The sequence below is a fragment of the Diorhabda sublineata genome, chromosome 1 (genome assembly GCF_026230105.1).
Source record: "Diorhabda sublineata isolate icDioSubl1.1 chromosome 1, icDioSubl1.1, whole genome shotgun sequence".
In the NCBI taxonomy this organism is placed as follows: Eukaryota; Metazoa; Arthropoda; class Insecta; order Coleoptera; family Chrysomelidae; genus Diorhabda; species Diorhabda sublineata.
In genome coordinates this window covers 4,475,957-4,502,081 of record NC_079474.1, presented here as the reverse complement: position 1 = coordinate 4,502,081, position 26,125 = coordinate 4,475,957, and the positions used below count along the sequence as shown (strand labels likewise).

At 31.7% G+C, this 26,125-nt stretch overlaps 1 protein-coding gene across 4 annotated transcripts in view; it reads right to left on the bottom strand.

Moving 5' to 3' along the window:
• LOC130452518 (maternal protein pumilio-like) overlaps positions 1-26,125 on the bottom strand; it is a 341,105-nt gene that overhangs the window by 199,279 nt on the left and 115,701 nt on the right. The window lies entirely within an intron of this gene.

Here is a 26,125-nt window from a genome sequence, read left to right as displayed (position 1 = left end):
TCATGTTTCCATACAATAAAATCAATAATTAATTTATACCCTTGTTAGTTATAGTCTACTTGTTGAAAACAATCCATAACGAGACTCATTTCTGAAGATCGCGTTCCTTTTTTCGTCATTGTTGGTGTTCCAACACCCAAGCTTATCTTAGCATTAAAAACTCTTCTTTCCAGGATTCTACAGGTACTACTAAGATTTCTACGAGTCCTAAATCCCAGTTTCTTGGAACCGATTAGGCATCCTCGAACTGATATTTTGAGATGCATTCAGTCAATAAACCTCTGTGTTGAGACAATCCAATAACCCTGGAGGCCAGGCGAATATCTTCAGATTCATAACAAAATCAAACAAATATGAGCATTGAGATAAAAATTCTGAAGGTAACGGTATTACCAGTTTGAGTTTCGAGTCCATTTGAGGCATTAGTAACCTTGGCAGAGAAAGCACAGTCGAAAAGGCGGCACCTGAACAAGGTACATAAAATATCATCATCATCATCAACTTTATAATTAAAGATAGACTAAGAGAGAGGGATACTGAGCCCTCTATTGCTTATAATAGTTACGGATGTTATAATTAGAGCAACAAAAAGAATATCCCAAACAGTAATAATGGAATATTATGGGTTTAATCAGTGCAATTGTAGAAATGCGCTTTTATCGATGACTGAAGAAAACTACAGAAGAATCATATAAATATTGTTGTTGGAGAGTCAAAAGTAGTGTACATAGGAGAAGAAAATAAACAGATAGTAAAGGGAGAAGTAAGCTGACATCATGAAGAAAGGAACGTTCGAGATGTGGTGCTATCGGAGAATCCTCAAGATTAAAAACAAATATGACGCCTGATCATCCAGAGAAAAGTTAAGGGTAGAAAATGGATAAATCGCGAGAAGCTATCGAGACTACGAAATACTAGCAATTCGACTAAATTGTCATGGAAGTAGCCCACGCTTGAAGACAAACACGGCACACCGAAAGAAGAAATTATAAGAAAGAATTATAAAGTCCACCGAAATTATTTAGGTTTTTTTTACAATTGACAGCTTTTTCGTTCCTATGTATGTGAATCATGTCAAAAAATTGTCTTTTCTGGTATGTTTTTTAATACTGCAAGGTTTATTATGGCAGTTTTATTTTGTTTTATCGTATTGATGACCTTCTAGTCTATTTCCCAAATACTGAGATGTCTGTCCCTATGTAAACATCACTAAAATCACTCATACTAATATGATATTTATTGAAATAGTTTTTGGAAAAGTCTTCGTACATATGGTAAGGAAATGTCTTTTACGTTTTGATGTTTAGTTTCCGTTTTGATCCTTAATGTTTATCGTCTTCTTGAAGATGTTATCTACCATCTAAATTCAAGAACTGATAGTTGGATAGATCTATGAGCTTTGATATAAAACAATATGACAAACATATTTATATTTAACCAAAGTTTAATCAGTTTAACGTGTGTTGTACTTATGTTCGATAAACGTCTAAATGTAATTTATTTTGATACTCATTCCAACTCACAACTAATTTTCTAGCTTAATTACAAGTTATTTTCAAACACAATTTTAATTAAACCTATTACAAGGCTTTTAATGCGAGTGAAACATTTCTGTATCTCATTTTGAGTTCCACGTCACATGTTTTCTATTGGATCTAATACGATATGAAACGTTATTATTGAAAAAACCGACATTTATAAATTGTATCATATTACAACAACCAAACCACATCTAAGTATATGTCGTATACCAAACCTGTGATCAGAAAGGTGAAAGTTAATTTCCCTCATTAAAAAGATCGGTTTTGTGCATAATGATATTTATTTATTGTTGAGGGAAAATTGACAATTGTCGTTTTCGTTTTATGTGATGAATTGTAAGAAAGTGGAAATATTAATGGATGGCGACGTTTTGTGGTATTTCATCACCATCCGAAACGGAAAAACGTGTCGACTTTAACAAGTTTTACGCCAAAGCGGTTATTGATTTTTTTTCGTTGGATAGAGGTATTAATTTTCTATCGTATATATCGGAAAACATCGAGTGTTACGTCAATATATTTGGAGAATTAAATTACGGACTGAAGATATTCTGATAAAAGCCATGGTTGTGCCGAAACTTATATCCATAATGAAAAAAATATGTTCTAATTATAAATATGAAAAAATCTAATCTGGAATCGATTTTTGCATTATTGGATAGTAGAGTTTCTTGAAAACTGTGTGAAAAGTGTAAAATTAGAGAAAAAAATTACTAGAAAATATATTTTCTCATTTGCATAAAAATTTGACGTTTCGACCACTTTCAATCAAAATATGATTTGACATTGTAAATTTGCGTATTTATGTTAATCAATAGATCACCTACATCATAAATACCAAAACAAAATCAAAATAGAAATATTTTTCAAGAAGAAAAATTAATATTTTCTTAGTTTTTACATCTCAAAAAAATATGTGGCAGCCATCAATCAAATTATTGGTAGTTACATTAAAATTTAGAAAATAGAGCTATAAATTTTACATTTTTATCGTTCATAGCTTCTTCGTCCTTATGAATATGAACAATTTCTCAAAATTATCTTTTTCGTGTATTAGATTCCGTTCCAAGAATGTTTGATTCTTTATAATTGATTTTTTTGTCGTATTAGTGATCTTTTAGTCTGTTTTCTAAATACTGTGATGTCTGCCCTATATAGACAGCGTCATATTCAGTACAAGGTACTTTTTTTTGATGTTTTAGTTTTAATTTTTATTGAGCGAAATACTTGGATAATGTATCATGTCCTTTATAACTTCTACCAATATCATATTTATTTGAATAATTATGTTGATGGGAAGGTCCTTGTACATATTGTAAGGAGAAATGTTTTATGCTTTGATGTTTCGTTTTCATTTTGTTTCCTAATTGATTATAGTATCTATTTATTCTTTTCTTGAATATGTTTTTAATCATTTTTTCCTTAAAATTCTATTTTTTGCTTGTTGAATATCTAAGCAATTAAATTCAGGATCTGATTATCGAATAGGTCTATCTGCCAAACTTATTATCACTGATTTTTTTGTCACATGACTGATACGAATTGAAGTTCAAATATCTTGAGATTAATGCGGTCGAATCAATTTTCAAACCACTTTCCCACTCCAACTAACAAATGTGTTTGGGAAATCAACTACAATCTTCCAATTCGACATATTCGCTGTGATGGATCTTTATGGCAGCTAAACACTCGAGACGTGCCGATACCCTTTGACTTGGGTACGAAAAGCGGCAAAATCAGCCGATGGAAATGCTCCAATCCACAATACCACACTTTCCAAGACGAATTTGGTTTTACAGAGATTGAACACCCATCTTATACGTCTGATCTGGCCCCATCAAATTATTTTTCATTTGCACAGATGAAGACCAAGTGGGAGATGTGGAAAGCTGCAGTAACGAATTTAGGAAAGTAAGTAGTGAGAAATTTCTGGATGAGACAAGCAGTTTCAATTTGTCCTATCCTATTTTTTGACAGTTTACATAGAAAAGATCGTAGAAAAATAACTTTTCAAATCCTTCAAATGTCAATTTTCTTTTATAGCAAAAACTATTGTCGGCTTAGCCGGATCATATACCTGTGTAAGCACATGCCACATGCAATACTCTTCCAGAAATGTCAAGATAAGAGGAAAGATGTCTATGCCTTATTCATAGATTACGAGAAAGTCTTCGATCGAGTTAATCATACCGTCCTTCTGACATTGCTATAGAAAAAAGGGTTGGACAAACAAGACATCGAATTTATTAGAAATCTTTATTGGAACCAAGAAGTAATGGTTAGATATGGACAAACGACATCAGTACCGGTGTGTATAGAAAACGGAGTACGACAAGGTTATATTTTCTCACCAATACTGTTTGATATGTACTCTGAGCACATATTTAACCAAGCAATAGGCGATAACGAGGATGGAATAAAAATTAACGGCAGGACATTGAATAATATACTCATACGTTATGCAGACGACACGGTTATCATTGTAGACAATCCAGAAGCTCTTCAACAAAGTTGTAGAAGTGGGAGATCAACTAGGCATGAAAATAAATGCAACAAAAACAAAAGTAATGGCCAAAACAAGATTTCCAAACCCGCAACTGAACATAAACTTCTATGTCACCGCTAAAGACAAAGTTGAAAAATTTAAATATCCTGACGTCGAAGTAAAATCATGTTTAGAGCAAGCTAGAGCCATATTCCTAAACTGGAGATACCGTTTTGTAAAGGCGTACGTGCACTCAGATCTCTTGTATGGAGCAGAAACTCGAGGCTTTTAAAATGTGGATCTTCCGTAGATTACTCAAAATATCATGGACTCAGCATATACCTAACGATGAAGTGCTTAGGAGTATGGGAAAAGAAAGAGAATTATTTACAACAATAATGAGAAGAAAGACCGTAACATCAAGTATCTTATACTGAAATTAATAATAGAAGGAAAAATCGAAGGAAAACGTGGACCTGGTCGCAGATAACATTCATGGTTGGATTAACTGGTATGATCTTTAATTTGCACCATTCAGAACCGAAATAAATAAGCCGAAATTGTCGGCAATCTTCATTAAATATAGAATGGACTTGAAGAAGAAGAAGAAGAAGATAAAATTAAAGCGAAATTATAAATATCGACTGCAGACTATCTGAAACTATTTAAATATGTAGTTTTTATGGCTCCGGTCCTAAAACTTTTCGTATACCCTTTATAATAGTTGCGTCTTGATAATTTTCATTAAAAATGATTCTATAACATATTCGGAGTGTTGGCATGTAGCGTACTTATCTAATTGGTCAAGAATAATGACTCGGATATCCGTGGCCTTGAAGGAGAATTATGAATTGCAAGAAAATTAACAAGGAAACATTGTTCGTTAGTTCGTTCACCTGCCACGCGTTTCAGTTCAACGATTTTATTGTTTGGCTGGTGTACAAAATTTTATAAGAAATTTTTGGTTGCGTCGATAAATGACGGAAAATGAGCGAATCGAGTTTCGCAAACGATTTTATTGCAACACTGATCACTTTATAACTATGTATTGGAAATATATGCCTCGCATAGTTTATTCTTGTATATCCAAAGGGGCTGCACTCTAACTAATTGCGAGGATTCCGCAAATACGGGTGGAGTTTCGTTAATGGATTACTCTACTTCTAAAACTCGAGAGGCATTTTATTACAGAAGAAGATTTCTCCAAAAATACACAGTTTAACAATAGCCAATAAAAGTAACAGCAACAAAAAGTAGAAAAAAAATATGGTATTGAATTAAAAATATGGCTCGGAATCACTATCTAATATATAGAGATCTTTTAGTTTTCTCAAGCTGTGTAAAAGTTTATTTCAGAAATGTATAGAGCAATAAAAACTCATTAGGTGTGCAAAGGGACCACAGAGTGACCCGACGAATATTTAAGCCACTTTCATAGTTTGGCATTGATTTCATTGTAAAAATTTGCCCTGCTATAGAAAACTTTACTCACGTTGGGTACCAAAAATTCCTACTGAACAAAAACAACGTTACGAGGCGGTGATTATTTTTCTTTTTTGTCGTACAGTCGCGGGAGATGAAATTTGATATTACGACATCCAAGAAACTAAATGACAATCAATGGAATGGATCCTGAGCAAATCTTCACACCTTGAAAATTCTTGTACATCGTTTTTAAAGACATTTTTGAAGTGAAACTTCTTTAGCGGCGTTGTAAACTTTTTTTTGTAGTGGGTAAAAAATGTTAATATCTCGTCAGGATACGTGACCTGATCGAAAATTCGTAAGACGGATGGGGAGTAGACACAACGAAATACAAAACTACTATTGATGAGGTTTTTATTAGACATTTAAAGAGGTTCCAATCATAAACCGATCGTATCAGTTTTAGAGACTGGCGATGATGGTTCTGGTAATAATGATGGTAAAAAAAGTCGTCGAAATTATGGATGGAAATTGATTTTTCTATCGGCACTCCCAGAGTGCAATCCGTCGTTTTGTTTCGATTGATTTATTATTGCGTCTACTGCGAGATCATTAAGAAATTGTTATTTTGTCCATGTCCTGTGTTCTACCTCACAGTGCGAACGTGCCAAAAAACTTTGTAGGAATTTAGCTGGGACGTGTTTGATCACCCTTCTGTACAGCCTCATTCCTAACGACTTTCTTCTCTTTTTACACCTAAAATCATTCCTCGGCGGTCAAAACTTAACGATAACGACGAGCTGAAAAAACAAGTTACCACAGCGAGCTAACTTCTATGAAGAAGCCTTACAGGCTACGACAAGTGCTTACAAAATTTCGGACGCTATATATAAAATCAGTTGTGTAGATTGTTGTACAAAAAATATTTCTTCTGTATCTGTAACACCTCTCATATATGGATAAAATAGATTATTTTTTTAATTTCTTATTTATAAGACCTTTTGATATGTTTTTATGTTTCTAAAGTTTCTTGATTTCAGGTCTCTTCTGTTTCAAAATTTTTTTTTTAATAATTTTTAAAAGATTGACGTTTCGACTTTTCTTTAAGTCTTTACCAAAATATAATACCATGAATATCAAAATAAAAATAAAATCAAACTAGAACTTTGTTCTAATAAGAAAAATAATTTTTCCTTAGTCCTCGTATCTTAAAAATATAGCAATAATCAATTAAATTATTTATAGTTTTATTATAATTTACAAAATATAACTATAAATTTTACTTAAATTATTTAATAAGACTTAAAAGTCAATTTTTATTTATGTTTTAGAAATTATTAAAAAAAACTAATTTGAAAACAAAAGACATCTAAAATCAACAACATTTAGAAACATAGAAATGGATTATTTATATATTTTAATTATTTACCACGAAAAAATTTATTTACATCATTAAACAATTGACCTTAAGCGGGGGAATAGGGTCATTAAAAAGGCAAAGTTATACGTAATTAATTAATTTGAAGGGGGATCAAAATATAGTGGGCAACCTGATACTCCTTGCCAAAAATATGAAAATAATAAATTTATGATGGAAAATCTATACAGCATATGTTTCAAAGTTTGAAGGTCCCACGTTGTTTATTTAGTATTTGTTTGGCATCCAACAATAATGGATTTGTGAACATGGAAAAAATTGGTCATCGTTAACCAATATAAAAGCTGAAATAGATTCTACTCTGGGCAAGGCTGTTACTTCCTTATCAAAAGTAAATTTTGAGTAGTTTAAACGAGGCCGTACGTCCTGCGAGGACCAGCATCGCAGTGGTCGACCAAATGAAGTGACGACTCAACAAATGTTCCACTTGGAAAGGGCACAAAATATCGATACATCAAACTATCGATAATTTTTCAAAAATTAATCGATAAATATCGTCGATATTTTTTTATCTTGAAATATCGATATTCGATATTAATTTTTGAGTATCAAGTTCGATATTTTTTTAAAACTTCAAAACTTCATTTTATTTTACTATATACTAACTTGTAATATTTTACCTGTCCTCATATTTAATTGATTAATTATTTACATCAACGCGCAAGCTTTGATATAAGTGCTGCTTCTATGTGTAGCCGTGACAACCATAGTTGTACAGTGAATGTGTAAGTTGTTGTGTCTTTTCGTTGTGTAATTGTTATTTTTTTATTTATAATGTCTGCAGTGTGGAATTTTTTTACTAAAAATGGTATATGGTAACACATACAAAACTTGTGGAAATACGACAAATTTAACGACGCATTCGAATACAAAACATTATAATGCTTTTATACAAATGTCAACAATTTCAATATCATTAAAATCTGGAAATGGAACTAAGGAACTTTTAACGTTTGCATAATTCTTTTATTTTTGAATACTCAACGCTCTGAAATAAAAATATCGATATATCGACATATCGATATTTTTTACGCTGCATACATCGATATTTTGTGAATATATCGATATAATCTTTTCATTTGCCCATTCCTATGTTCCACAAAGACTGAGAGTGTCGCGAAGATGTTACCATTGAGTGTTTGGTAATGTTTCACAGAAATAAAGTCCAATTTTTACGCCGTTTCACAACATGGGTCCATCATTTTGAACCTGAGACAAAATAACAATCGAAACAATGGACTGAAAAGGGAGAACCGGCTACAAATAAGACAAAGACCGTTCCATCAGTAAGCAAAGTCATGGCGTCGGTTTTTGGTATCCGCCTAGGATAATTTTCATTGACCATCTTGAAAAAGGAAAAATAATCAACGGCGAGTATTATGCAAACTTAATGTAAAGTTTGAGGGAAGAAACCAAGCAAAAACGGCCGCATTTGGTTAAGAAGAAGTGTAGTATCATCAATACAACGCACCAGCTTTCACATCCGTTATTGCAATGGCCAAAATTAATGAAATAAAGTTTGAATTTGCCAGATTTAGCCCCATCGAATTATTTTATCTTCCCAAACTTGAGAAAATGGCTCAGTGGTCAAATATTTTCCAAAAATGACAAGTTAATGTCGGCAATTAATGGCTATTTTAAGGAGCTTGACGATTCTTATTATAAAATATGAAGCTAAAACAAGATTTTTTCAAAATTTTCTGTTTTCTTTGTAGGACTAGGTACTTTTAGAATCATCCTTGTATATATCAACTAAATTCTGCAAAATAGATGGGAATTAAAAAGGGAAAATGCTACTTCTGTAAATAAAAACATCTAAGGAGATCTGAATACAAAACACTTGATGAAACGGTTGATTTTAATTAGTAGTTGAAATTGAGAAATTTTTTGATAAAAGTTAGATAAAAAGCACATCAGCATAAATCAGCATCATTTATCCATTCATTCTGAATAACGATAAGGAAGCCTTGTTCTCTTTTAAATGAATCTTCTTACTGGTCGATTCATTTATACGTTTTAAGGAAGAATTTACGGTTTGACTTCATTAAGACTGGTTTGTCACTTCAATGAAATGTGAATTTGCATCACGCAACGTACCAGGTGGTAGCTGTTTCACCAATAACGAAAGAAACTTTAATAAAGAAAAAAATCTTTGCTAATAAAAGTTATCTACGGACAATTAACTATTAAATTTTCAAATAAAAAGTTTTAATAAACATGTATAAAAAGTCTTGTCGTTGACAGGCAATAGGGCCTTACAATAACACCCGCGACACGATCATATCCCAGGTCATTTTAGACGTGCCCTCTTGAAGACCTTCATAGAAAATTGAGCAGTAAAGTGGGCGATAAAGACATAAAAGGAACAGAACATGAAGCCCGGAGACTTGACTGGGCATCTCAGCATTCCAAATAGTCCCAGAGCTGGCTACAAAAAATGGGGTCGATAAGGAGCGCGCTATTTCAGCTTGTAAACTGGCGGCCCCAACTTAGTACATCACCAAACGTCACTTCTTAAGGTCAGCACAGGTCGGATATGAAACTGCCAGCCGGTTTTCCCGAACGAAAAAATTGGCTGAAAAATAACCTCATAACGTACGCGCGTGAAACCTCTGATAACGTGGGGTTTAAACATCAAATAAGAACGGTGTAATAGTGCAAGAAGTTTTGCAGGCCGGAAAACCCTCGTAAGAAGTGATCGAAAGTGCCGGAAAACCTCATAACGTGCGCGTGTAAAACTTTTTTATTAGGTTTTTGGGGAGTTATAGCGCAAGAAGTTTTGCTTATTGGAAAATTATTTCTGATGTCTCCATTCAAAATATCTGTTTGCGCTACCCGAAATAAAAAAAAAATCATCAGGATACGATGAAAACTCGGTGAAATATAATCATTTTTTTATCGCGCGCTTGATTTTATAGCACCTACTCGAGCCGCCGCCAACAACTCAAAAAACGGGCTTCTGATTTTTTTTTTATTCATTTACTGCGCCAATTATCAATTAATATTGATCAAATTTTTCTTAAATTTCTGGGAATAATTATACTTTTTGATAAAGTTGCTCAGTATTGAGTAACAGCTCGTGGTGTCCCAAGAAACTGCTCTTAGTGGAGACCCCAAAAACCTAATAAAAAAGTTTCGCGCGCGCACGTTATGAGGTTTTTCAGCCAATTTTTTCATTCGGGAAAACCGGCTAGCATTTTCATATCCGACCTGTGCTGACCTTAAGAAGTGGCGTTTGGTGATGTACTAAGTTGGGGCCGCCAGTTTACAAGCTGAAATGGCGCGCACCTTATCAACCCTGTTTTTTGTAGCCAGCTCCCCTCTAAAAGGAATATATGGTGTTCATAGATAAGATCACGGATGGTGTGTTTATGGTAACGTTTTTGGTATTCGTTTACACTATTTTTATTCGTGGGGTGAATTAATAAACATTGATTCTTACGTTCTTTATTTATTAACACACTATATAAATCACTTAACTTATAATAATTTACTTATAAATATCATTTAAATAACTTCTGGGATTACTTTCACTAATTCGTTCTTTTCACTACGACTATTTATTTAAAACTAACTTACTGCGCTACATAAACTTATTTATATTCCACAAATTGAATTCTACAAAGTTTGAGAACAAAAAGAAACACAAGAAATAAATAAATACACTTTCTTAGAAATTACTTAGAAGAAATATTGTGATAAACCGACTTCTATTTCAAAGGCGCGTTCGCCATTTATAGAAAACAGATGAAAGGCGTTACGTCAATTCGCCGAATATTAAAATTCCATTTTAGCTAGGCAGGACTGGCTTAAGGACCTAATTTCGCGAGCTTGTACGTAACACTATACTTCACCAAAAACTATGAAAATTCGACGGAAATGGACATTCAGATAATTTGAGAAGTGCGTTTTCATCACGATTTTTAAAGATTTTGAAACAACTTCATCAGGTGTTTTGGGATGGGAATATGTTAGGGGATGACTGTGAAAAAAAGACAATAATGGGTCAACTAGTTAATGTTCTTACAATGTCTAAAACCAGACGTGATTTAACAATTTTATTATTATTTTTGACTAACTATTAGTTAAATAAACAATTATTCACAACTTTCAGATAGGGAATAAAATCTGTGTAAAGTATTTTTATTATTTTAATTGTTCAACTCACCAGTTGTTCGTAATAGTTTTGAAAATACCACTGTTTTTGGTAAAGAATGCCTTATATCAAAAAATTTCCCTTAACTAATTAAAACAATTGATGATACAGTTTATTTGATCATTCGTATACCTAAATGACCCTTAAAGTTATTGTCTGTAAATGGAGGGAGTTGAAACGCTGTATACATTCTGAATAAACGAAATGGAAATATTGAAAATTCAGCTGATATGACTTTCGATTTCCCGTTTGTATTGGAGAAATGGAGAAAAACGAGTAGAAAGACTTTTTAATGAAAAAAAAATCGTTTAAATGAACAGGAATCAACACATAACTGCACGGAAAAACTGTATGTTAAAGGAAAGTGGTTAATCTGAAAATGATTGATCAAAATTTTTAGGATCCAAGAGGTGAACCCTAATTAAACATCATAAATCAGTGTCAAAGAATTTTAAAAATATAATATTTAATTTTTCTCTTAAAATTTTATTCAATTGAATATTCTTTTTGTAAAAACAGTCCACGTAACAGAGGGTTATCTTCAAATTTTTTAGTTGATGATCCGATTAACATCAAATTTTGTTAATTTGATATATTTGAAGGAAAGATTTTCGAATTGTAAAAGTATTTAGTTCAAGCATCGTTAAATTAAAATAAAATCTGTCAAAATATTAGAATTCAACAAATATCATTAAACGAGTGTTAATATAAGTCGCAGTCATGTTTAAACAATCAGTAAAATGAATATGTGGGACTAAATTATGCGGGTTCATTAATTCTTTCTTTTTTTGTTGAAGTACTAACTAGTTAAGATGTATATTTTATTAATGGCATACTTAAGTTTTGACATAGACAAATAAAAATAAATATAATTGGATTTGGATTTATTGTTTTTCAAAATATTCTCAATTGGGATCAATACACTTTGGCATAAGTTTGAACCAATTGTCGAAGTATTTTTTCCATTACGATTGAGGTAACTCCAAAATATGTAATTTGAACGCATCAACCTTTTCTTCAGATGTAGAAAAACGTTGACTTCACAATTTATTGAGAATCTGCGTGAATAAGAAGAAATCATTGGGTGCCAAATATGGACAGTACGGCGGATAACTCATTAACTCGATGTTTGGACTGTTCAAAGAAGTTTTCGTTTGAACTGATGTGTGAGACCTCGCTGGTGTACCATTCAGAATTGACCGTTCTACGTTGCTCCATAATAAAACGATGACGACATGTTCCGTACAGTCGATTCATGATCCATGATTGTTAATATCTTTGAAGCACCGCGTTTGAATTTTTTCGGCATCTCTTCAGACTAATCGACACGAGCGATTGTCAAATTATACGGTATCCAACGTGAATAAATCTTTTTGATAGCCAAATGTTTAGTTATTCATAAAAAGTCCAACGTGCGCAAACAACTTTTATTGGATTTGGTTCATATTAAAAGACCCATACAATCGATTGTTGTTATAGACATCTTTTGAAGAGCCACCATTGAATTTTTCCAGAATTTTTTTGCACAAATCGAAACTAGATGTTTTTTGAGCGGTTGCTCAAAACAAATCTTTTTGACAGCCAAATATTTATGCAAAATTGAATATATGCAAGTGGAATTAAGGCACAAGTATGCCTCAATCTCACGGTAAGTTACGTGAAGACAGCATCGATGATTTCAGGCCCAACAGTCGATTTTGAACGAAACACCAAATTCATCCAGTAGCGAATTGCGACCACGATTGAATTCGGATAACCAGCGATGGCTCGAGATGGTGTAAACGAAAACAGTACAGAATATGATAATGTTTAAGTTCCCTTGAAATTTTCATTATTAAATCTAACGTTAAAATAGTTTCGTTCAATATTAATTGGTACGAATCGCATAACTAGCGCCCTCTATATAAACTTTCATTACAATGTTCCAGTGGTTTTTATGAAATTGTAAAAAAAAGCAAACTCCAATTATTTTCCAGTTTTCCATCTTTCTTAAAACACCCTATATACTCACAACTACTAATATAATTGTCAACGAGCCCTGTATATAAATTACAGTAATTGGCAAATCTTTTCCCATTGCTTTACATTTTCTATGGATGATATTTTCCTTTTTGGAATTGAAGAATTTCGCTGACGTAGAAAAAGATAATTAATAATGTAATTTACTAGTTGATAAAAATATTTATTGTTTCGAAGCACAAAAATAACATCGCTGATTTACTGCGAATTTCGTGGTATTTTCATCGATAACAATTTTCCTGGTAAACACTCCAATTATTTTTACACGTTTGATCGCGAAGATAGACGTGTTTTTATATATAAAATAAAAGTGCACACTCAAGTTCCGATTTAGATCGAATAAACACATGCAAGATGTAGATAGAGCCATTGTCTTGAAATGTTTTCAATTTATACGCCCAAAATAAACTCACGATAGCGAAATCATTAGAGGTGATAGAGCAATGGCAACAATGCACTGATATAATATACGTGTGTGCAATTGGGGCCAATTATGGAGGCATGGGGGTCTATTTGTAATTAATTAATTGATTAATCAACTTTTAAAAATGAAAGTTTATCATTAATTTAATAATAATCAAAAAAGAAGAGGAGCATTAGTAACTATTTAATAAATTAAAAATTGAAATTATAGTGAATCTTTGGAAATGGGATGCAATGTATTCTAATTTATGAAAAATGAAAATTTCAACACTATTTTGGGCAATAAATAAATAACATCAAAAAATACCCTGTCTTAAAAAACATTACTTAAAAATTTTCTCGTAATATCTCGTATTTTTTGCAAAATAAAAAATTTAAATAATATTGAGAGAAAATTAATATTTTCAATAGTTTTTTTCCATTTTATTTATTTTTTTCCTCGCAAAAAAGGTAAAAAAAGAGACCTACGTTTTAAATTAAAATTTCAACTTTTTTTCGTTGAAAAAATTAAAATCATATTACTTTTATTTATACATGAAGCATGAAGAAAGGAAATCCCAACCTAACCTAAAAAATGTTTTATAAATTGTTTAAATTATGATAATCAATTGTTTTTTTTTCGAATTGTTGGTTTTTTTACGTACTTTTCGAAAAAAATTAATTTTTTCCAAAAAAAAAAATTTGAAATACAATATTTCGGAGACAAATCAGGGAATTTATGATTTTTTCTCAAACTTAGATCTACTTTTTACCTCAAATACGCCGAAAAAATAAACAAACTGAAAAAAAAATATTGAAAATATTAATTTTTCGAACTTGGAGAACCCCACTTCCAAATAATAACCAAAATTATTTCTAATTATGTCTAAATCTTGTAGCCGCCCATGTTCAAAGTTGAATTTTGGAGGGCGCACAACAAATTCTGAGTACATCGAATCTACTAGAAAAAAAGTTTGACTAGACTTCCCTATCGGGCCGGTATAGGATCATTATAAAAACACGTAGATTAGCGTTTTCGATGTTGTTAAATCCATTTTTCAAATTTTGGTGAGTCTGCTTTTAGGAGATGCCAGCTTGATTAGAGAGTGAAAAGACGTACACTAAGAAAAAAGTCAAGACTAATTGTTGTTCACGTTTTTATTTATTCAACTTTTATTTACAAAGAAAACTGTCTCTTGATGTTGTTAAGCGGACTGAGGAAAGCATAATTTTTCTGGTAAGGTTAAGTAACTTTCATTTTAATTGGGATATAACTAAGAAAAAATAAATTTTTCTGTAAAATGCGACGTTTTTTGATAAAAAGACTTGATATTCAATTATTAATATAACCGTATAAAGTATTAATTTCCGACATCTAGGAACTCGATAAATGGATTCTGCGACCACAAAAACGCTTAATTAACTAAATCTAAACCGAGCAGATACGGAAATATTGACAATTGGAGATTCATTTATAATATACTAAATACGTGAATAATAAATATAAATTAGTGAATAGTGAATATAAATTAGTGAATAGTGAATATAAATTAATGAATAGTGAATATAAATTAGTGAATAGTGCATTTATAATATATGTATATTAAAATAAGTAGAAGTAATAAAATAGATCGTGCATTTGCAGTGCCGGATTAAGATTTATAAGGCCCGGGGCTAAAATAACAACGGGGCCCCTTAAGGAATTCGTAAACCCGGAAAAATTCACAAAATAATATCAATACGTTAGATTTGTGGTATCAACATATCAAAAAATACAGAATGATGGGGCCCTCTTGGAACTGGGGCTATAGCCCCCCCAGCCTCTAGCTTAATCCGGCCCTGTGTATTTGGATTTTTTTTTGCAATTAAAGAAAAAAAACACCACAATAATTTTACACGATTGTTAGAACCTGTGTTTTATGTAACGACATAATGAAAAGTTAATAAAAAGAAATATAAATCGAAGCATAAAAATAAAAGCTTATTCATAATAATGAGATCATCTTTCCCGGTTGCGTCATCGTCAAACCTCGAACATTAATAGAGAATACAGTGAATGAAAATTGAGAAAAGCGAAAAGAAGCTTTTACATTCAGGGAAGACAAGTTCAATCCGTATCCTTACATTTTGAACTTAATATACATACAAAATGGGAATTTAATATGCGTCTTTCAGACTATACAGACGTTGAACATCTCGATTTACATACGAGTTTACTCATCTCCCGTCAATACCATCATCATCTTATAAGAAATTAAAGTAATAATCTTGATGTAAGAGATGCATTCATGATAATACTATTCGAAGGTCCAAGGGCTGAAAGGTTCCTTAATTTCATAAATTGTTAGTAGAATTAGAGGAAAATATGATTCTAAAAATTTTAAATGAAAATTCGGACTCGTTCTATCGTTGCGAATGCGTCGCGAGCACGCCGCGAGGACGTCGCGAACACCGTTTTCGTCGCGTGTTTGTAGCGCACAATACACTCATTAACCAAATGGTTGAAAGGTGATAAGTACTAGGATTCAGGAAATAAGAGTGAGCACCTACGTACTCTCATATTCGTGTAGTATAAAATGGCGTCCACGCGTCCGCAACGAGTTTGAAGATGCTCGCAATCTGCTAGTATGATAAGGCCCTTAGAGTAGCAGGGCACGGTTATAAACGAGTCATCACTATCAGGTGAACTGAAAATTATGTACGCTAGAATAGAGTTCGCTTTCTAGAGCGATATAACGATTATAGTGGTCTTACAATTTTTCCATAACATTATAATAGTACAAGTTATCTTTAACTTCAAAATAAGTTTCAGTTTCGGCGATAACTTCTTCTTAAGTGCAAAATTTCTATCTAGCGAGCATTCTCTTGAGGTCTGAGAATAGGAAAAAGTCGCTAGAAGAATATGGTAGATACCGAAGCAATTGGAATGGAAATTTTTCAATCGCTTTCATTGACACATTATCTTGATGAAATAGCATTTTCTTATTCTTCAAATGAAGTTGTTTTTCTGCGATTTCGTCCTTAATATGCACCAATAACTCTACATAACAGTTTTTGAGTCAGTTGATGAATATTATAATGTGCGAGGCAAACTGCAGATGCCATAATCTTACCAATCGACCTCTGCGTTTGTCGATGATTAATTCATTCTCACATATTGCAGATAAAAGTTGGGTTATTAGTATTGAACACCTCCAAACATTGGAGGAATTTTAATAGCGTAAAAGACACGAAGAAAGCAATAACCTCAAAATATAATCATATGATTATCGACAGATGTGAAGCTGATCCAGATACCTGGGTAAGTGGAAACAAGCTAAAGCTATCGGAACGACACCAGAAGCTTTTCCAACGATATTGGAAAATTCATCAAGAGATTACTTATTAGAGAGGTGCTAATAGTTTGGCGTTTAATAAGTAAACACCTACATTTTGGGGTGGAAATTATTGAGGTCGCATCATACCTGTCTGCTTACTCATTCAATCAAAGAAATCACAAGTATTTTATTATGAATCAGCTAAATATTATAAAAGATATCCGCAGCTACAGATTCGTACAACATATAGATAGCGCTTTGGATACCAGGAAAGCTCGAAAAGATGAGCTACGAGCTCAAAACGAAGAGTTTCGAAAAGTAGAGAGATGGCAGATTAACCCATAAGTAATTTGAAAAAAATTATGACTGCCTTGACCTTGTTTATCTTGGTAGTATCATTAGAAACGCGTTTTACCAAAAACTACTTCATTCGAACTTTCGAATACGCTAGTTTGAAAACTGTTCAACCAATTGTTTTGAAAATGGGCGCTTATTTTCTTCACAGTATCGCACTCTATATGAACCAGCAAAAAATAAAAATTTCAATCTCGTTTGGTTTCAAATGAAAATGGCGACACAAAATGCTGATTTTCATTGTAACTTTTTGTTTGTTTTCAATAAAATTCCACAAAAATTTTAGAGTATAAACTTGAATATATGTAAAGATATACTCGAAGACTCAATAAATGATACTAGAAAAAAAAATCAATAAAATCATCAGAACGCTGATCCGTTTCGATTTAAAAATTATTAAACAAATTTTTGTCACGATTCACGAGTTCGTTCACTGATATGGACCGTGAAGCTGGACCTCTTCCAATATGTTGTTTTGATTTCGATGGCTATTTGTATTCACATCATGATTGTTTGCTTACAGCAACCCTATAAATTTATTGGAATCGAAAATTCTAAAATGATAGTCTATAAATCGGCCGGAAGGAATCATTCAAAAATTTGATATCATAGCGGAATAAACGGTGTATTTAGAAAAATTAGATGTTAAAAGTTAGTGAATAGTGTAGTGTGTAAGTGTTGGTGTATAAATAAATTACGAAGTAAGATAGACCGTGTTATTATAGAGAACTGCTACTACCAACGCTAGAAAAAAAAATGATTTGTTTGCACGAATTCTCATATATCTTGATATAACACTGAATAATCAATCAGATGTTATAACGGGATAAAAAAATTCAAATTGTTGTTATTAATTAAATTAAAGTAACGAACTGAAATACGAGTAGTTGAAGCTAAAATCCAGCGAAATTGTTACTCACGTCTCAATTAAGATTCAATTTGGAGGAAAATCTCTAATTCTCCAATTATGGAATGTTCGAGTTCGAGGGGTGTTTAGGTTGTAATGGAGTGACAACGTGAATTATTAATCGCTTTAATAAATACCTAATGGTAGGAGTGACGCGATATTCGAGGCGAAAATGTAAGATTCCAATTAGAGTCGAGAAAAATTTACGGTTTAAAGATTTGTTTCTAGAAAAATGAATACAAAATGAAGTAGGAAATTCAATTTGAAAAATCAGTTCGCCCTTCTGACACTTATTCAACTAATTTATGTATTATATCCTCGTTTTCAATTATTTATATATGGGCAACTGGGTTTTTACCTATTTTTCGAATATTTAATTTTTTTATTTCATTTTTTCCTATTCTTATCAATCACTTTTTAATTTTATTAATAACTGTACACATTTTTCAAAATTGCCGTTTCATATATTTGTTTTTATTTTTGAACAATTTACTTTATTTGTTGTTTCTTTTCTTTTTATAAATTTGTTTATTTTTTTGTATTTTAATGTATTTACTTCCAAATTTTTTATGATATATTTTTTCATTGTAATTGTTTCTATTACTGTGTTTTCGTATTTTTTATTTTTCAATATATTCTTTGTGTTAAAAATATTCGCTATGGCATGTGCAAATTCATTTGCTCCTTTTTTTTTGAATTTTTCAAAAATGATTCATAAATCTTTTTACAATGCTCTCTTTCTCTTATCGTTTCCAAATTTTTCATATTTTTTGCTGATTTTTTAAATTCCATCAATTTTATTACTTTTTTTGGAATTTCACATGATTTTTTTAATTGTTTAATTTTCCATTCTTTTCTTTGTATTTCAAATGTTTGCAGTTTTATTTTCAAAGTAATTTACTCCCTTTTTTCAATTTTCCAAAAAGATTTTTATGAATTTTTCTGATTCTTTTAACAAAGCTATTTTCTTTTACGTTTTGTCTTATCAATATTCTATTTTCATTTCCAAATTTCTCATATTTTTTGCCGATTTTTTAAATTCAATCATTTTTATTAATATTTTCGATTATTCATGATTTTCGCAATTTTTCAATTTTCCATTCTATTATTTGTATTCCAAAATTCCATATACTATTTTTTTGAGTTTTCAATATTCTCTTTTCGTTTCCAGATTTTTCAACATTTGCTCATTTCTTCAATTAATTCAATTTTTTCCATTACTCTTTTCGATTTCTACACGTTTTTTTCGTAAAATTTTTATTTTCCACTATTTTATTTCTAAATATTTAATATGTTTTTATAAATTTGTTCCATTCTTTTAACAATGCCATTTTCATATATATTTTTTTATATTCTTAAAATTCACTTTTCCTTTATCAAATTTTTCATAACTTGTTTGCTTTGTTTGTTTCTATTATTTATTGGTTTCCATTAATTTCCTCCAGTTTGAAAATGTTTTTCGTATTTTTTTTATTTCCATTATATTTTTTCAGATCTTCGGTATTTACTTTTGTATTTCCAAATTTTTCATCATTTCTTTAAAATGGTTTTCATTAATTTTTTCGACTGAAACTTCGAGATTTTGTTTTTTTTTTAATTATTTTATATCTTTAATATTTGCTATTTTATTTTCCAATTTATAAGCTGTTATCTTCACTTTTTCAATAGTTTTTTCATAGATTTTTAACGACGATTTTTACTTTGCCATTCTCATGTTATTTTTTTTTTGATTTTCAATATTTACTTTTTCGTCAATTTTATTATTTATTTGCTAAAATTTTTACTCAAAATTGTTTTCGTTAATACTCTCAATTCTTTTCAATCTGTTTTCTTAATTTGAGTTTTTATAATTTTTCATTATTTTCTTGGTATTTCTGATATTTAATTTTTCATCAAACGCATTATTATCTATTTCATGAGTTTTCGTAATTTATATATTTTTATTTTTTACCATTTTTTTTATCTGTAACCACTTTTATTATGAATTTGATGATTTTTTTACCCTTTGGAAATCGTTTTTATGAATTTTTTCGAACTACAGTTTTTTTTTAATTTCTTCATAATTCTCGTTTATTCTTACGACCCTTCACAGTGCTACTTCTCAATACTTATTAATTTTTTAACATTTTCTTTGAACTTTTCCAGTTCATTTCGTTCTCATTAAATTCTTAACGTATACAGGGCGTTTTAAACAAGACTGCATCGCTTCGTAGATAGAAAACTGATCTAAACTCTGTCTACTAAAGTACAAATAAATTATTTTCATAATAATTTTCCATGTAAGTTATCCATCCCAACATTTCAATTTCTCACACAAAGTATTCCCACTTCGGCAACGGTGTCAGTTAACGGAACAGGCGAATCCGAGACACACCCTTCATATTATTTTCGAAGGTGCGGTTGTTGGGTGCAGCTCTCCCGACTATTCGGGAGCACCGAGGGGGTTGAACATTACCCTATCAACCCCATTCTGATGGATGGTTACTAATGCACGCTATATAGCGTGCACCTTCATTTCTGTGATGTTCGTCACTAAAAAGTCTCTCTTCCTAATTAAATTTTTAAATTATTCCGAGAATACGAGTTTGTTTCACTAATTGAAATGATAAAAAAACAAATAAAGGACATTCGGCTCGAATTAAAGTACGGACCTGTTTACGGTTAATAACTTTTTAGGTATTTGTATGATGCGCCGTTTTCCTCATGAATATAGAATTGATTATATGCCAAAATATACAAATTTATTGTATATATTCGAGAGAAAACAGCAACACTCCACTTCGACGTATTCACATATCAATTTATTTTGATTTCATCCTCAAACGCCTACAGGAATCTTAAGTACGTTTACTCATTGTGTACGACAATCCAAATCTCATATTAGTACAGTAAAATAAAAATTTGGGGCGAAGACGCTGAAAATTGATGCACATTTTATTGATAAGATACATTGTGAGATAATAAATTGCTTTCCAGAAAATGGGTGGCAGAAACATTTTGAGTTTAAAATAAGAAAATTAATTTTTTGATTATGCTGAAACGCTTAGAACGAAATTGTTCTTATAGAATGGAAGTTTATTGAATTTCATACAAAAAGATCTGTTACCCTTTGCTCGCAATTTAAAACCAATATCTAATATTGTCTAACGTATGTAACAAAAGTTTTCATTGCCTTCAAATCAATTCCAAAAAGGGGGCGGCCTAAAGCTTTGACTAATGCCCAGTAAATTGGATTGGTGGAATGTGCAAAACACAAATTAGACAACTTTCCCACATGACTAGCACTCCTGAACTGAAGAGAAAAGGAGTTAAACAATAAAGAAAGAAAGAAATGTCAAAATATATTGAATTTGAGCAGCGTAGAAATCCGTTATGCTACCGTGCATCAATAAGACGTCAATTCACAGAAAACAGAGTTGTGATAATGGATGACGAAAAATATCTCACGATACTACATTCAGAAATTAAAGGCAATGATTGATTTTACACGAAAATTGTCAAATTGTCCCAATAACGTGAAATACAAGAAATTTGAAGATAAAGTTTTGGTTTGGTGGGCCACATCCGAACAGGCTTTTCACGTCCTTATGTCGGGCACCTTGAAGGGTGAGGCGTTGGATGCACATATTTATACAGGGAGATATCATCTAAAATTAATTGGTTTTATTCGCCAGAATAACCAGAGACTGGTTAGAGACTCACGACATACCATTTGTACCGAAAGACGATAACCCCCCGAAGAGTTTTGGGCGATATTGAATAGAAAAGTCTATGATGAGGGTTGAGAAGCCGAAAATGAGCAACAGGATATTTTAAAAAATTCCCGAAATTGACAAATCAGCACATGATGCAATGCGTTAAGCAAAAATTAATAAATTAAGCAAAAAAATAGAAAAATCCGGGTGGTTCTAGTTAAAAAAATAAAGATATTTATGAAGTTAAACTTTGAACACTTTTTATACACACCCTGTATAAAATGAAAAATTTTTCAACATCGATCAAATACGTGTGACCTTGCTAAAAGCAACCGAATAGAAACCATTTTCATATCTTTAAGGATATCATCGTAAAAAAATAATTTATAAAGGTCTGCAGCCGTCAAATTTCTTACAAAAAAATTAATAACTCAAAAAGTATGCATTTTTCGAAAAAAGTTTCTAGACCAAAGTAAACTAAAATTTTTCGTAGATTTAAAAAATGTATTAATATATGCTCTTTACAATAACAAAATTACAGGTAGAACCGGAAGTCAGCCATCTTTGAAAATATTTTAGTTAAAAATATCATATCCGAAAACCCAAACAGAAAAATTTTCATGATTTTATTATAAGTATTTTGCCATATACAGATAGTTTTAACTCGTCGTGGGCCACACTGTATACACGAATGGAGACACAAGGGAATACAAAAATTATAGAGACGTCACACTACTAAGCACAGTTAGTAAACTTTACGCAAGGGTAGAGGAAAAAAGATTAAAAAAGTCGATGGAGATACTTTGGAAGACATGTAATACGTAATGTTCTAGTATTTCTTATACACTTGAAAGTAATATGATTTCACAAGGAACAAGAGGTTGTTACACCTCTCTGATGAGGCTTAAAACCGTTGAAACTAGTCAATTATTAAAAACATCTCGTTCAAATTGCGATCCATTAAATATGTTGATATATAAGAAAAAACTAGAAGATAATCAGGAGAGACGCACCTTTGTATCACAGACATAGTTATGGCTTTCGATAAAATAGACAATAACGACATATGGAGAATCTTACAAAAAAAAAGAGAAGTAGAAGAAACAACGATAAACGGAACGAGGACTATATAAGAATAGAAAAAATACTAAAAGCACAAAACACGAATTATCAAAAACATTCAAAACAAGGGAAGAAGTTAAGATAAGGATGTATACTGATGTTGAGAGTAAAAGAGAAGCAGAAAAATAAGTAATACTCTAGGTGGGGTATTGGAATATGGAGAGGTTAAAGTATCGGAAATATCCTAGGCAGATGATTTGGTGCTAAGCGCTAGGAACGAAAGAAGTATGACCAAAAACTTAACAAGATATAATGCAAGTTTTTGAAACAACAACATGACAATAAATGAGAAAAAAAAACAAAAACAATCATCATAAGCAACGATAAAAAAATGTACGACAAGTAAACCTAGGTACAAAAAATAACGGAAGATGGAAGAATTGGAAGAGGAAATAAAGGAGAGGAGAGGTGCAGCAGGAAGTATTAAAAATAAGTTCGTGGCAGAGAGAGAAATGAAAACACAAATTTTTAAAAAAGGTAGTCACACCCATTTTTGGATCAGAAGCATTGACCATAACTCAAAGACAAAGAGATGAGATACAGGGCATGGATATGATATATCCAAGGAAGATATAAAGAAAAACAATAGTGAACGTAAGAAATAACATATATAGGGAAAATCTAGGAATAAAACTTATGGAGACTATAGTAGAGAAAGAGTGAGAAGACCAAATGGTAACAAGATTACGAAGAATTAATATGAAGGATAAAGATAGCTGTAAGTAAGTTGAATAGTACCATTTGGAGAGAGAGAAAGAGCATCGGTTTATCACTCTATATCTCTGTACTCGTCATTCAAATCAAAATTTGTTAATTTCTATTCTTGTCGATTTCACATGTCGAAACTTTGACGTCGAGGAGTTCCAATTAGAATAGAATAAAGAGAGTTAGAGAGTGGTACTTACTTTCTCTCTCTATTTTTAATTATCACTTCTATGGAACATTATACGAAGCAAGAACAGCAATAAAGAAACAAAAAAGAAGATCAAGAAAAACTTGAAGCGAAGAAATTAAAATAGGGATTAAAGAAAGAAATATTGATATATAGAAATGTAATGGAATAAGACGGAAAGTAATGGATAGAAAAGAATGGAAGAAACTTTGGATAAATGTGGATATGTGTTACATTTTAGTAATTTTATGATCTGTATTTTTTTCTAAAATATTTTCTCGTTTTGACAACTGTTTTCCTCCGCTTTTTACCCATTCGCCTATACAATTTATTGATCAAGAAAGTTTGTGGCAATAATTTTCAGCACCTTACAATACTCTGGCTATTTTTTGCATTTTTTTCCTGTATTATATCATTAGACCGTCAATATTCGAAGCAAGCATCAAATTATCGATCTGATTTCTATACGCCGCCATATCCGATAAGTATTTCCAATGAATTTTTCTTTATTTTTAGATCGTCACCATACTCGACCGTTATCGGTATAATATAAACACGGTCCACTTTGTCGTAATAAAAACCAATCGAGTTATCGATCCGAATCGGAATTGTTACCCCAACTGTACGACGCGACGTTTATTTTAGTGGTCGTAGTACGGGAGATAAAATTGGAAATAATCATAGGAACAAAGGCTTTGCCAGCTAGATTATGAGCGTTTCCGAAGTGGGATTGTGGCAAAATCAAACACCAAAGTGTACTAACCCTAACATATTTATATATTCATCCATCATGCCACAATCCCACTAAGAAAACGTTTATAATATAGGAATCTAGATAATATATGTATACAAATATCTGAAGTAAAATACGTTGACAAATCGTGTATTAAATTTTTTTAAGAGAACCAATCAATTGATAATTAAACTAGGCTGACATACACAGTTAGTATCAGTTTCTAAACCAACGTTACCAGCTACGAGGGCTGATTTCTTATCTACCGTTCCTTACCCACTTACCATAAAAAATGCGCATTTCCATATTTCAATATAATATACATCGACGTTAACACATTTTTTCCGTCCATGTTTTAATATTTCTTATGCACTTCGAAGTAATATGATTTTACAAGGAACAAGAGATTGTTACAACTCTCTGATGAGGCTTAAAACCGTTGAAACTAGTCAGTGATTAAAAATTCGCGTTGCAATTGCGATTCATTGATATAGATGGACACCATACTCTTCAGAGGAGTTGTTATTCAATATTCGTCCAAACGTTAGCCAGGAAAGTAGTTGTTTTTTCCATTGAGAACGGAAAACTAAATTTCGCAATAATTTTCAGAGGTGAATAGTAGAAATAAGTTGATATATTGGACACATCTCGTATACCATTCAAAATTTAATCTACATTGTCAGCAACTACGTTTGATTTCTACCCTATTTGACTAGTGGTTAGCAGTTGGATGTGAGGATAGCGTTGTACAGCATTTGCTGGTTAATGTTCAACCACACGGATTAAATAGCAGCGTTGACTGGTGTTGTCCGCAATTCGGATTAGAGACTAGGAACAAGAGGTTGCTACGCCGCTCTGATGAGGTTTAAAACCGTTGAAACTAGTCAGTGATTAAAAACATCTCGTTGCAATTGCGATCTATTAAAGATGTAGATATCGTTGAACATCACACTTTTCAAAGGAGGAAAGACTTAAAAAACGAAAAGATGACGGATCGCTTAAATTTCAGACTTAGATTTGTGAACGAACTAAATTGTAATTCCACATTTATTATAATTTTTTCAAAGAAAATTCTCGTTTAGCGAACAAATGGATATGTTATAGGTTTTTATGAAGAAAACTGTAGTAGAATCGTGGAAGAATATCTGAAGAAGTTTCCTAATCGCGTGGTTACTCACAGAAAAATACTTTCTAATGTTGAAAGACGAGTTCAAGAAAAAGGAAATTTCTTGGTGTTAATCGAGAACGTCCTGATCAAATGTCTTGGTTTAGCGAGGGAAATCCTGTCGATTTATTTTACGTCACAAAGAAAACTTTTCTTCACAGATGAGGCCCTCATGTAAATCCAAATATTTTTTTTAGAATTTTAATTATAGAATTAAATTATTCGTGGAATCAACTTACAGATAAAAATCTTTTGTGAAATTTTAATGCTAGGTCACCCAAAATGGTTCCAACTCTTTCTACTTACAATTACTTATGGCCCTTAAACGGTCCCAAACGGTATACCAAAATTAGTATCTTCAAGTTGAAGAACTGCGAAATTTTGAGCTCTACTTGGTATAGAGGTAAAATTCCCCCCAAGTTATATTTAATATCCCCTATACGCCTCTACTCTGAAGCTTTACAATTCCTCGGG